General features: G+C 44.5%; 1 long non-coding RNA gene and 2 other non-coding genes across 4 annotated transcripts in view; all 3 read left to right on the forward strand.

Annotated features, from left to right (window-relative positions):
* The window catches only part of LOC126877487 (uncharacterized), a 64138-nt gene that overhangs the window by 31506 nt on the left and 20132 nt on the right, over positions 1-12500 (forward strand). The gene's annotated exons all lie outside the window — the stretch shown is intronic.
* Positions 6074-7996, forward strand: LOC126877491 (small subunit ribosomal RNA). Its single transcript, XR_007695070.1, has one exon. It is a non-coding gene; the product is annotated as a small subunit ribosomal RNA (ribosomal RNA).
* Positions 11383-11537, forward strand: LOC126877497 (5.8S ribosomal RNA). The gene has a single exon (XR_007695073.1). It is a non-coding gene; the product is annotated as a 5.8S ribosomal RNA (ribosomal RNA).

Here is a 12500-nt window from a genome sequence, read left to right on the forward strand (position 1 = left end):
CCGTTTTCCACGTTTTTTCCCGTTTCACGAGAGAGACGAAAACGAGGAAAATAATCGCGACAAATGCTCGCTCGCTGCGCTCGCTCGGACGAATATAGCCCAACCCAAAACCGATCCCGAGCGTTCGAACGAAGATTTCGATGAAATCGAAGAACGAACGCGAAAGGGATTGGTTTTGGGTTGGGCTATTTTTTTTTCGAGCGAGCGGAGCGAGCGAGCAACGCGTAAGAGCGTATCGTTGCGTCGCAGGGACTTTGAAATATTCGCCACTGTTCGAACGTTCGAGTCGAAATAACTCGAGAAAAAGCGTTATAACGCATCGAAATTATCAGTGAAATCGTTACGTATCGACGAAATCTAGTCGAAAGTAGCGATTTCACTTTATTTTTTTAAAAAATTTCATCCTCCGGACCAACGTGACCGGGACGTTGGAACTTAGAATTTTTTCGCCCCGTTACGAAAGTACCGAAAGTTCAACTCGAAATAACTCGCTAAAAAGCGTTATAACGTATCGAAATTTTGCGTGAAATCGTTACGTTTCGACGAAATCTAGTCGAAAGTAGCGATTTCACTTTATTTTTTTAAAAAATTTCATCCTCCGGACCAACGTGACCGGGACGTTGGAACTTAGAATTTTTTCGCCCCGTTACGAAAGTACCGAAAGTTCAACTCGAAATAACTCGCTAAAAAGCGTTATAACGTATCGAAATTTTGCGTGAAATCGTTACGTTTCGACGAAATCTAGTCGAAAGTAGCGATTTCACTTTATTTTTTTAAAAAATTTCATCCTCCGGACCAACGTGACCGGGACGTTGGAACTTAGAATTTTTTCGCCCCGTTACGAAAGTACCGAAAGTTCAACTCGAAATAACTCGCTAAAAAGCGTTATAACGTATCGAAATTTTGCGTGAAATCGTTACGTTTCGACGAAATCTAGTCGAAAGTAGCGATTTCACTTTATTTTTTTAAAAAATTTCGTCCTCCGGACCAACCTGACCGGGACGTTGGAACTTAGAATTTTTTCGCCCCGTTACGAAAGTACCGAAAGTTCAACTCGAAATAACTCGCTAAAAAGCGTTATAACGTATCGAAATTTTGCGTGAAATCGTTACGTTTCGACGAAATCTAGTCGAAAGTAGCGATTTCACTTTATTTTTTTAAAAAATTTCATCCTCCGGACCAACGTGACCGGGACGTTGGAACTTAGAATTTTTTCGCCCCGTTACGAAAGTACCGAAAGTTCAACTCGAAATAACTCGCTAAAAAGCGTTATAACGTATCGAAATTTTGCGTGAAATCGTTACGTTTCGACGAAATCTAGTCGAAAGTAGCGATTTCACTTTATTTTTTTGAAAAATTTCATCCTCCGGACCAACGTGACTGGGACGTTGGAACTTAGAATTTTTTCGCACCGCTACGAAAAGGCCGAAAGATCCCCTCCAAATAACTCGTTAAAAAGTGTTATAACGTACGAATATTTTTCAAGAAATCGTTATAACTCGATAAAATACGTCGGGATTAAGCGTTTATATCGTCGGCAGACGGATATAAAAACGTTTGGACCGACACGACCGGTCGTTGGAACATAGAAAAATTCCGAGCCGGTACGTTGGGACTTAGAAAAATTCCGAGGGCGAAAAAGTTTTTTCGAGTTTATTCGTTAAAAAGCGTTACAAGGTATGAATTTTTTTGCATAAATCGACGTAACTCGACGAAATACGTCGGGATTAATGGTTTATTTCCGTCCGAGAACGATTTTTAAAAACGGACCTATGCGGCCGGTCGTTCGTACTTGGAAAATTTTCGGACCGAACACTCTTTTTCGATTAATTCGTTAAAAAGCGTTATAACGTACGAATATTTTTCAAGAAATCGTTATAACTCGATAAAATACGTCGGGATTAAGCGTTTATATCGTCGGCAGACGGATATAAAAACGTTTGGACCGACACGACCGGTCGTTGGAACATAGAAAAATTCCGAGCCGGTACGTTGGGACTTAGAAAAATTCCGAGGGCGAAAAAGTTTTTTCGAGTTTATTCGTTAAAAAGCGTTACAAGGTATGAATTTTTTTGCATAAATCGACGTAACTCGACGAAATACGTCGGGATTAATGGTTTATTTCCGTCCGAGAACGATTTTTAAAAACGGACCTATGCGGCCGGTCGTTCGTACTTAGAAAATTTTCGGACCGAACACTCTTTTTCGATTAATTCGTTAAAAAGCGTTATAACGTACGAATATTTTTCAAGAAATCGTTATAACTCGATAAAATACGTCGGGATTAAGCGTTTATATCGTCGGCAGACGGATATAAAAACGTTTGGACCGACACGACCGGTCGTTGGAACATAGAAAAATTCCGAGCCGGTACGTTGGGACTTAGAAAAATTCCGAGGGCGAAAAAGTTTTTTCGAGTTTATTCGTTAAAAAGCGTTACAAGGTATGAATTTTTTTGCATAAATCGACGTAACTCGACGAAATACGTCGGGATTAATGGTTTATTTCCGTCCGAGAACGATTTTTAAAAACGGACCTATGCGGCCGGTCGTTCGTACTTAGAAAATTTTCGGACCGAACACTCTTTTTCGATTAATTCGTTAAAAAGCGTTATAACGTACGAATATTTTTCAAGAAATCGTTATAACTCGATAAAATACGTCGGGATTAAGCGTTTATATCGTCGGCAGACGGATATAAAAACGTTTGGACCGACACGACCGGTCGTTGGAACATAGAAAAATTCCGAGCCGGTACGTTGGGACTTAGAAAAATTCCGAGGGCGAAAAAGTTTTTTCGAGTTTATTCGTTAAAAAGCGTTACAAGGTATGAATTTTTTTGCATAAATCGACGTAACTCGACGAAATACGTCGGGATTAATGGTTTATTTCCGTCCGAGAACGATTTTTAAAAACGGACCTATGCGGCCGGTCGTTCGTACTTAGAAAATTTTCGGACCGAACACTCTTTTTCGATTAATTCGTTAAAAAGCGTTATAACGTACGAATATTTTTCAAGAAATCGTTATAACTCGATAAAATACGTCGGGATTAAGCGTTTATATCGTCGGCAGACGGATATAAAAACGTTTGGACCGACACGACCGGTCGTTGGAACATAGAAAAATTCCGAGCCGGTACGTTGGGACTTAGAAAAATTCCGAGGGCGAAAAAGTTTTTTCGAGTTTATTCGTTAAAAAGCGTTACAAGGTATGAATTTTTTTGCATAAATCGACGTAACTCGACGAAATACGTCGGGATTAATGGTTTATTTCCGTCCGAGAACGATTTTTAAAAACGGACCTATGCGGCCGGTCGTTCGTACTTAGAAAATTTTCGGACCGAACACTCTTTTTCGATTAATTCGTTAAAAAGCGTTATAACGTACGAATATTTTTCAAGAAATCGTTATAACTCGATAAAATACGTCGGGATTAAGCGTTTATATCGTCGGCAGACGGATATAAAAACGTTTGGACCGACACGACCGGTCGTTGGAACATAGAAAAATTCCGAGCCGGTACGTTGGGACTTAGAAAAATTCCGAGGGCGAAAAAGTTTTTTCGAGTTTATTCGTTAAAAAGCGTTACAAGGTATGAATTTTTTTGCATAAATCGACGTAACTCGACGAAATACGTCGGGATTAATGGTTTATTTCCGTCCGAGAACGATTTTTAAAAACGGACCTATGCGGCCGGTCGTTCGTACTTAGAAAATTTTCGGACCGAACACTCTTTTTCGATTAATTCGTTAAAAAGCGTTATAACGTACGAATATTTTTCAAGAAATCGTTATAACTCGATAAAATACGTCGGGATTAAGCGTTTATATCGTCGGCAGACGGATATAAAAACGTTTGGACCGACACGACCGGTCGTTGGAACATAGAAAAATTCCGAGCCGGTACGTTGGGACTTAGAAAAATTCCGAGGGCGAAAAAGTTTTTTCGAGTTTATTCGTTAAAAAGCGTTACAAGGTATGAATTTTTTTGCATAAATCGACGTAACTCGACGAAATACGTCGGGATTAATGGTTTATTTCCGTCCGAGAACGATTTTTAAAAACGGACCTATGCGGCCGGTCGTTCGTACTTAGAAAATTTTCGGACCGAACACTCTTTTTCGATTAATTCGTTAAAAAGCGTTATAACGTACGAATATTTTTCAAGAAATCGTTATAACTCGATAAAATACGTCGGGATTAAGCGTTTATATCGTCGGCAGACGGATATAAAAACGTTTGGACCGACACGACCGGTCGTTGGAACATAGAAAAATTCCGAGCCGGTACGTTGGGACTTAGAAAAATTCCGAGGGCGAAAAAGTTTTTTCGAGTTTATTCGTTAAAAAGCGTTACAAGGTATGAATTTTTTTGCATAAATCGACGTAACTCGACGAAATACGTCGGGATTAATGGTTTATTTCCGTCCGAGAACGATTTTTAAAAACGGACCTATGCGGCCGGTCGTTCGTACTTAGAAAATTTTCGGACCGAACACTCTTTTTCGATTAATTCGTTAAAAAGCGTTATAACGTACGAATATTTTTCAAGAAATCGTTATAACTCGATAAAATACGTCGGGATTAAGCGTTTATATCGTCGGCAGACGGATATAAAAACGTTTGGACCGACACGACCGGTCGTTGGAACATAGAAAAATTCCGAGCCGGTACGTTGGGACTTAGAAAAATTCCGAGGGCGAAAAAGTTTTTTCGAGTTTATTCGTTAAAAAGCGTTACAAGGTATAAATTTTTTTACGGGAATCGTTCTATCTCTATTAAATACGTCGGGATTAAACATTTTTATCGATTTTTTCAAAAAATTAGCGTTCGTCGAACTGACACGACTGGGATATTTTTCTAATTTTTTCGTTAATTAACGTTACAAGGTATATATTTTTTTGCATATTTCTACTTATTTTAACGTATTGTAATTGATTATAAACTTATTTTTTGTCCGTATTCGATAAAAGAGTATGTTTACTGATGCAATTTTTCGGTGAAAAAAAAAATTAATTTTTTGGTAAAAATGCATTTCTATTATGTTAATAAAACGTCTGGTAATGTATTTCGATGGTTGGATATTGGCTTTGTATAGTAGTGATCGAGCGTTCGCGAGACTAAGTTCCAGCGTCCCTTCCGAACGGTACGTTGCTACGGAGGTTTTGCACCGTAAGCGCGCGGCCGCTAGCCCGGCCGGCGCCGGCCTTCCGGCTGGCGCTTTCGTATCTATAAGAGAGACGTCGAGCCGGACGGTTCGGTCGGAACAGCGTTGAGCGCGTGGCTATTCTACGGCCTCGGTTGAGAATTCAGTCACCGCTCCTCGAGTCTTAGTGTATTTTACGCTATTTCTCGACTGTTCCTCCGTTCTCGTTCTGGTTTTTTCTCTACACTGCTGCGCCGCGGGTCGCTGTCCTGGACGTAATGACCAAATATCGTGGCAAGGTTCCCCTGAGTCGGGAAGCTGGTGACCTGTGTGTACGTATTCTAACAAAAATTGTTAGATGCGTGTGTGCTTGTACTAACTGAGCATCGATTCATTCAAAAGAGTATAACCGTCTGCTTTCTATAAAAACTTCTGCTTTCGCAGAAGTATCCGATGAGGCGGTAGGAGCGTACTATCTTTGCGTAGTATGTCTTCTGCCGAAAATGTTCTACCGATTGAAAGAATATTCTTACGGTATGTCCAGCGCGACGCACTGGGATACGCGCTTGTTCGTTCAGCGTGAGGTGCGTATACGTGCTTTACCGCTAAGATATTCTAATAAGTCTTTTTACACGAAGACAGCATTATGGAAATGTTCCTTTAGAAGTACGATTCTAAACATTTTATATAAGACTATGAGAAAGAGAGAGAGAGAAGAGAGGAGGTGGAGTTGAGAATTACAAAGTGGCTGCGAGCGGCGTTCGAAGATTATTACTGAACTATGGGTGTATCTCGAACGTCGCTAGGAGATATATTTTATAGATATATCTATCTTAAGAACGAAAAGTCTCGTCGTACGGTGCTTACGTCCCACCTACGACACGAAGAGAACTTAAACGAAATTTATAAGAATTGTTATACGAATAAGATCCCTGGTTGATCCTGCCAGTAGTCATATGCTTGTCTCAAAGATTAAGCCATGCATGTCTCAGTACATGCCGCATTAAGGTGAAACCGCGAATGGCTCATTAAATCAGTTATGGTTTCTTAGATCATACCTACATTTACTTGGATAACTGTGGTAATTCTAGAGCTAATACATGCAAACAGATTCCGACCAGAGATGGTAGGAATGCTTTTATTAGATCAAAACCAATCGGTGGCGGATGGCTCGTCTGTCCGTCCATCGTTTGTTTTGGTGACTCTGAATAACTTTGTGCTGATCGCATGGTCATCTAGCACCGGCGACGCATCTTTCAAATGTCTGCCTTATCAACTGTCGATGGTAGGTTCTGCGCCTACCATGGTTGTAACGGGTAACGGGGAATCAGGGTTCGATTCCGGAGAGGGAGCCTGAGAAACAGCTACCACATCCAAGGAAGGCAGCAGGCGCGCAAATTACCCACTCCCGGCACGGGGAGGTAGTGACGAAAAATAACGATACGGGACTCATCCGAGGCCCCGTAATCGGAATGAGTACACTTTAAATCCTTTAACGAGGACCAATTGGAGGGCAAGTCTGGTGCCAGCAGCCGCGGTAATTCCAGCTCCAATAGCGTATATTAAAGTTGTTGCGGTTAAAAAGCTCGTAGTTGAATCTGTGTGTCACAGTGTCGGTTCACCGCTCGCGGTGTTTAACTGGCATTATGTGGTACGTCCTATCGGTGGGCTTAGCTCCTCGCGGGCGGTCCAACTAATATCCCATCGCGGTGCTCTTCACTGAGTGTCGAGGTGGGCCGATACGTTTACTTTGAACAAATTAGAGTGCTTAAAGCAGGCTACCTTCGCCTGAATACTGTGTGCATGGAATAATGGAATAGGACCTCGGTTCTATTTTGTTGGTTTTCGGAGCCCCGAGGTAATGATTAATAGGGACAGATGGGGGCATTCGTATTGCGACGTTAGAGGTGAAATTCTTGGATCGTCGCAAGACGGACAGAAGCGAAAGCATTTGCCAAAAATGTTTTCATTAATCAAGAACGAAAGTTAGAGGTTCGAAGGCGATCAGATACCGCCCTAGTTCTAACCATAAACGATGCCAGCCAGCGATCCGCCGAAGTTCCTCCGATGACTCGGCGGGCAGCTTCCGGGAAACCAAAGCTTTTGGGTTCCGGGGGAAGTATGGTTGCAAAGCTGAAACTTAAAGGAATTGACGGAAGGGCACCACCAGGAGTGGAGCCTGCGGCTTAATTTGACTCAACACGGGAAACCTCACCAGGCCCGGACACCGGAAGGATTGACAGATTGATAGCTCTTTCTTGATTCGGTGGGTGGTGGTGCATGGCCGTTCTTAGTTGGTGGAGCGATTTGTCTGGTTAATTCCGATAACGAACGAGACTCTAGCCTGCTAAATAGACGTAACTTATGGTATCTCGAAGGCCCCCGGCTTCGGTCGGTGGGTTTTTACTACCAACGTACAAACAAATCTTCTTAGAGGAACAGGCGGCTTCTAGCCGCACGAGATTGAGCAATAACAGGTCTGTGATGCCCTTAGATGTTCTGGGCCGCACGCGCGCTACACTGAAGGAATCAGCGTGTTTTCCCTGGCCGAAAGGCCCGGGTAACCCGCTGAACCTCCTTCGTGCTAGGGATTGGGGCTTGCAATTATTCCCCATGAACGAGGAATTCCCAGTAAGCGCGAGTCATAAGCTCGCGTTGATTACGTCCCTGCCCTTTGTACACACCGCCCGTCGCTACTACCGATTGAATGATTTAGTGAGGTCTTCGGACTGGTGCGCGGCCAATGTGATAAGCATTGCCGATGTTACCGGGAAGATGACCAAACTTGATCATTTAGAGGAAGTAAAAGTCGTAACAAGGTTTCCGTAGGTGAACCTGCGGAAGGATCATTAACGATACGATACCAAAAGAATTTGACTTGAACACATATAAAAACTATGAAATATATATCACAATGGTCGGTAAGGAGCCGTACTCCTCCTGTATCGACGAAAGTATATACGACGTATTAACAAGCTATATACTTTAACAAACGAAAACGCCAGGGAGCTTGGCAACCTCCGTTGGCACGAATAGAAATATTCTTAAGGAGGAGACGACCCTCCAGCTACGGAATTATACGAAGAGAAGGTGGCACTCTCTCTCGATCATCGGGATGAAGAGATATATATATACAAGTATAAAAACGAAATGCGAATGAAACTTATTCGAGGCGCCTGCGTGAGGTCGTAAACAGAAAGACCCGCCGTCTCCGAATAAAACATATAACATATAATATATATATATATGAAATTCTAATAAAAGGGAACTCTAGCTTCGAAAGAGCCAACAAAAGTTAAGGCTCGATATCAAACGAAAAAATTACGATGGAAACCAGGTGTAAAGAGAAATGCAGTCGTGGCGCCTGCGAGAGGCCGTACACAGAAAGACCCGCCGTCACGATCTCGTATTTCGTATTTGCATCGTGGAAACCGTACAAACGAAATATAAAAGTCCATGCAAACTAATAAGAAAATCTCTAAAGTGCCTCGTGTCGGAGTGATCATGCTCGCCTATTCTCTTCTATGTTTCGTGGTCTGTGTTGCGTTTGTTCTCCTCCTAGCAACGGGACATATCGAAGACTCCTCTTTGGGATCGAACGAAGCGTCTAGAACGAGTCGACGAGAGCGAAAGAACTTGTAGCGAGTCGCGCAGAGCGAAAGGATACCGATATACATCTTCGAAGGTTCTCTTCGAAGATCCATGGATACCTTCTGCGTCGACTTCTCTCGTCTCTTTCATCGAAACTCTCGTCGTTCTCGAAACGTGCTTCCTACCCAAAGGGCGTGTGCTCTTCGTATGTCGTTTCGTTCGAAATAACGAAACCACGTGTAACATACTCGTGGATCGGGTAACCTAGAACGAAGACGCATCGCGTGGATGTTGGCCCGCTATGCGACGATGACCGATGATGATGATGATGATGATGATGATGATATGATGATGATGTCGATGTCGACGACGACGACGATGAAGACGATGTGTAGCAACGATTCGTAACTAGTCTAGCCGAAGTTCGTTCAGAGGGGAACGCCGCCGGCTTCGAAGCCTCGATGTCGTGAGTCGGACACCCGTGCCGTCGCTAGAGTTTTTCAAACTCTGCTTCTGGATATTGGGACGAAAGACCGCTCGAGGACGACGACAGCCGTGCGTGCGTATCCCATCGAATTTTTTTTACACCACCTGAACGAGACTAAAGTTTCGTCTAGTTGATCGTCTACCGTCGCATAATGTATATTATATACCGTTCAGAGGGGACCGGCTGTCTATCCTCGTTGTCGTGAGTCGGACACCCGTGCCGTCGCTAGAGTTTTTCAAACTCTGCTTCTGGATATCGGGACGAAAGACCGCGCGAGGACGACGGATGCGAGTCCCATCGAATTTTTGACTTACACACTACCTGAACGAGACTTAAAGTTTCATATTATATACCGTTCAGAGGGGACCGGCTGTCTATCCTCGTTGTCGTGAGTCGGACACCCGTGCCGTCGCTAGAGTTTTTCAAACTCTGCTTCTGGATATCGGGACGAAAGACCGCGCGAGGACGACGGATGCGAGTCCCATCGAATTTTTGACTTACACACTACCTGAACGAGACTTAAAGTTTCATATAATATACCGTTCAGAGGGGACCGGCTGTCTTTCCTCGTTGTCGTGAGTCGGACACCCGTGCCGTCGCTAGAGTTTTTCAAACTCTGCTTCTGGATATCGGGACGAAAGACCGCGCGAGGACGACGGATGCGAGTCCCATCGAATTTTTTATTTACACACTACCTGAACGAGACTTAAAGTTTCATCCAGTTTGTCGTCTATCATCGCATATATAATATACCGTTCAGAGGGGACCGGCTGTCTATCCTCGTTGTCGTGAGTCGGACACCCGTGCCGTCGCTAGAGTTTTTCAAACTCTGCTTCTGGATATCGGGACGAAAGACCGCGCGAGGACGACGGATGCGAGTCCCATCGAATTTTTGACTTACACACTACCTGAACGAGACTTAAAGTTTCATATAATATACCGTTCAGAGGGGACCGGCTGTCTTTCCTCGTTGTCGTGAGTCGGACACCCGTGCCGTCGCTAGAGTTTTTCAAACTCTGCTTCTGGATATCGGGACGAAAGACCGCGCGAGGACGACGGATGCGAGTCCCATCGAATTTTTGATTTACACACTACCTGAACGAGACTTAAAGTTTCATCCAGTTTGTCGTCTATCATCTCATATATAATATACCGTTCAGAGGGGACCGGCTGTCTATCCTCGTTGTCGTGAGTCGGACACCCGTGCCGTCGCTAGAGTTTTTCAAACTCTGCTTCTGGATGTTGGGACGAAAGACCGCGCGAGGACGATGGATGCGTGTCCCATCGAATTTTTGATTTACAAGACACACACTACCTGAACGAGACTAAAGTTTCATCGAGTTTATCATCGCATAACCCGTTCGGAGGGGACCGGCTGTCTATCCTCGTTGTCGTGAGTCGGACACCCGTGCCGTCGCTAGAGTTTTTCAAACTCTGCTTCTGGATATCGGGACGAAAGACCGCGCGAGGACGATGGCTGCGAGTCCCATCGAATTTTTGTTTTTTTTTTTTTTTTTAAAGAAAAAACACCACCCGAACGGAGATGTGTTCTATCTTTCGTCGATTTTTCATGCTTTCAGTCGGTCGCGTGGTCGCCATCCGTTCGGAGGGGATCGCCGGCTTCGAAACCTCGATGTCGTGAGTCGGACACCCGTGCCGTCGCTAGAGTTTTTCAAACTCTGCTTCTGGATATTGGGACGAAAGACCGCTCGAGGCGGACGGCCGCGCGAATCCCATCGAATCTTTACTATCACCCGAACGATGGAGAGATGCACGCGCGCTGTTTCTTGAATAATTGGACGAGAGAGTAGAATCAAACACATATATAACATGGGCTAGCCACCGTGCTTACTCGTTCGCGAGATCGTGTGCTGTACAGAGGATTCAGAATCGGGTGTATATATCCCCGTCGTTTCCTGACGAACGGAGCTTCGATCTCGATGGTTGTTATATATCATAATGTACTTTACGCCCGGCCGGCGAACGCGCGTATCTTCGCGCGTTCGTCGTTTTCTTTTTTTTTCGAACGTTTTTGTGTCGTCAATCCTATGGCGACTTCTGCGCGTTCGATTCCCGTTGGTCGAACGTGACGGAACTCGGCTTCGCTAGAACCGAGAAGAGTACATTTGAGTATTGAACTGTTGTAAATTTATAAAAGATTACCCTGAACGGTGGATCACTTGGCTCGTGGGTCGATGAAGAACGCAGCTAATTGCGCGTCAACGTGTGAACTGCAGGACACATGAACATCGACATTTCGAACGCACATTGCGGTCCACGGATACAATTCCTGGACCACGCCTGGCTGAGGGTTGCTCACGTAAACCTAAGACTGCTTGCGTTGCGTATCGTTACTCTCCGTATCTGTCTCTCTCTGTCCCTTCTTGCCTTAACAACCCGCCGTCGTTCTTCTTTATATAAGAGAACGTTTCAGAGTCGGACGAAGGTACAAGAACGAGGATACGAATAAGAGCGGACGGAGAGAACATACGCGACGTACGAGCGATTGTTGGACGCTCGTCGGCGTTCGTCGCGGTCGTGCAGAGACCGTGCAAGTCGTACGCATGCTCGATATATAATCTATCGTGTTCACGGGAGACTACGAAACTCTACCTCTGTCTCTCTCTGTCCCTTCTTGCCTTGACAACCCGCCGTCGTTCTTCTTAAAAATTATAAGAGAACGTTTCAGAGTCGGACGAAGGTATACGAAGGGATACGAATAAGAGCGGAGAGAACCGGTCACGGACCTGCGTGAGTGCTCGCGGCGTCGTGAGTCGTCCTTACGAGGGCGACCGCCCGCTTATGCACCGCTTCGTGTATCGGTTATCGAACGTATATACTCGTAGTGTTCTCCTCGTGACCGATTTTTTTTTCATATCAGGCGATATATGCTACGTTTGCCGGTGTTCGACGCACGAAGGTCCGCGCCCCCGACGTCGTCTTAAAAGAATATTATATTTGGCGAGACTGAGAGAGAAAGCAAATATGGGAACTCGGTCGAGAGAGGAGAGAAGAGAGAACCAAAAAAAAAACCTAAACTCGATGGCGTGCGAAACTTTGCCATAATCTACCGTCTTTTCTTAAGACTCTCGTACAGCCCCAGGGATCGAATGCCCACTCCGTCTCTTCGCGAAAGCGACTGACAACAACGAGGACCGTCGCATCGATGGGTCGTCGTTGCGTTTTACACGCTCTGTGCTTTTTTACAAGCCCCGAAAGTATCAGCCGTAGATCCGGGAACGCACACGCGAGATTTCTTCGAGCGCTCTGACGACTTA

The sequence above is a fragment of the Bombus huntii genome, unplaced genomic scaffold, assembly GCF_024542735.1.
Source record: "Bombus huntii isolate Logan2020A unplaced genomic scaffold, iyBomHunt1.1 ctg00000176.1, whole genome shotgun sequence".
Lineage (NCBI taxonomy): Eukaryota > Metazoa > Arthropoda > Insecta > Hymenoptera > Apidae > Bombus > Bombus huntii.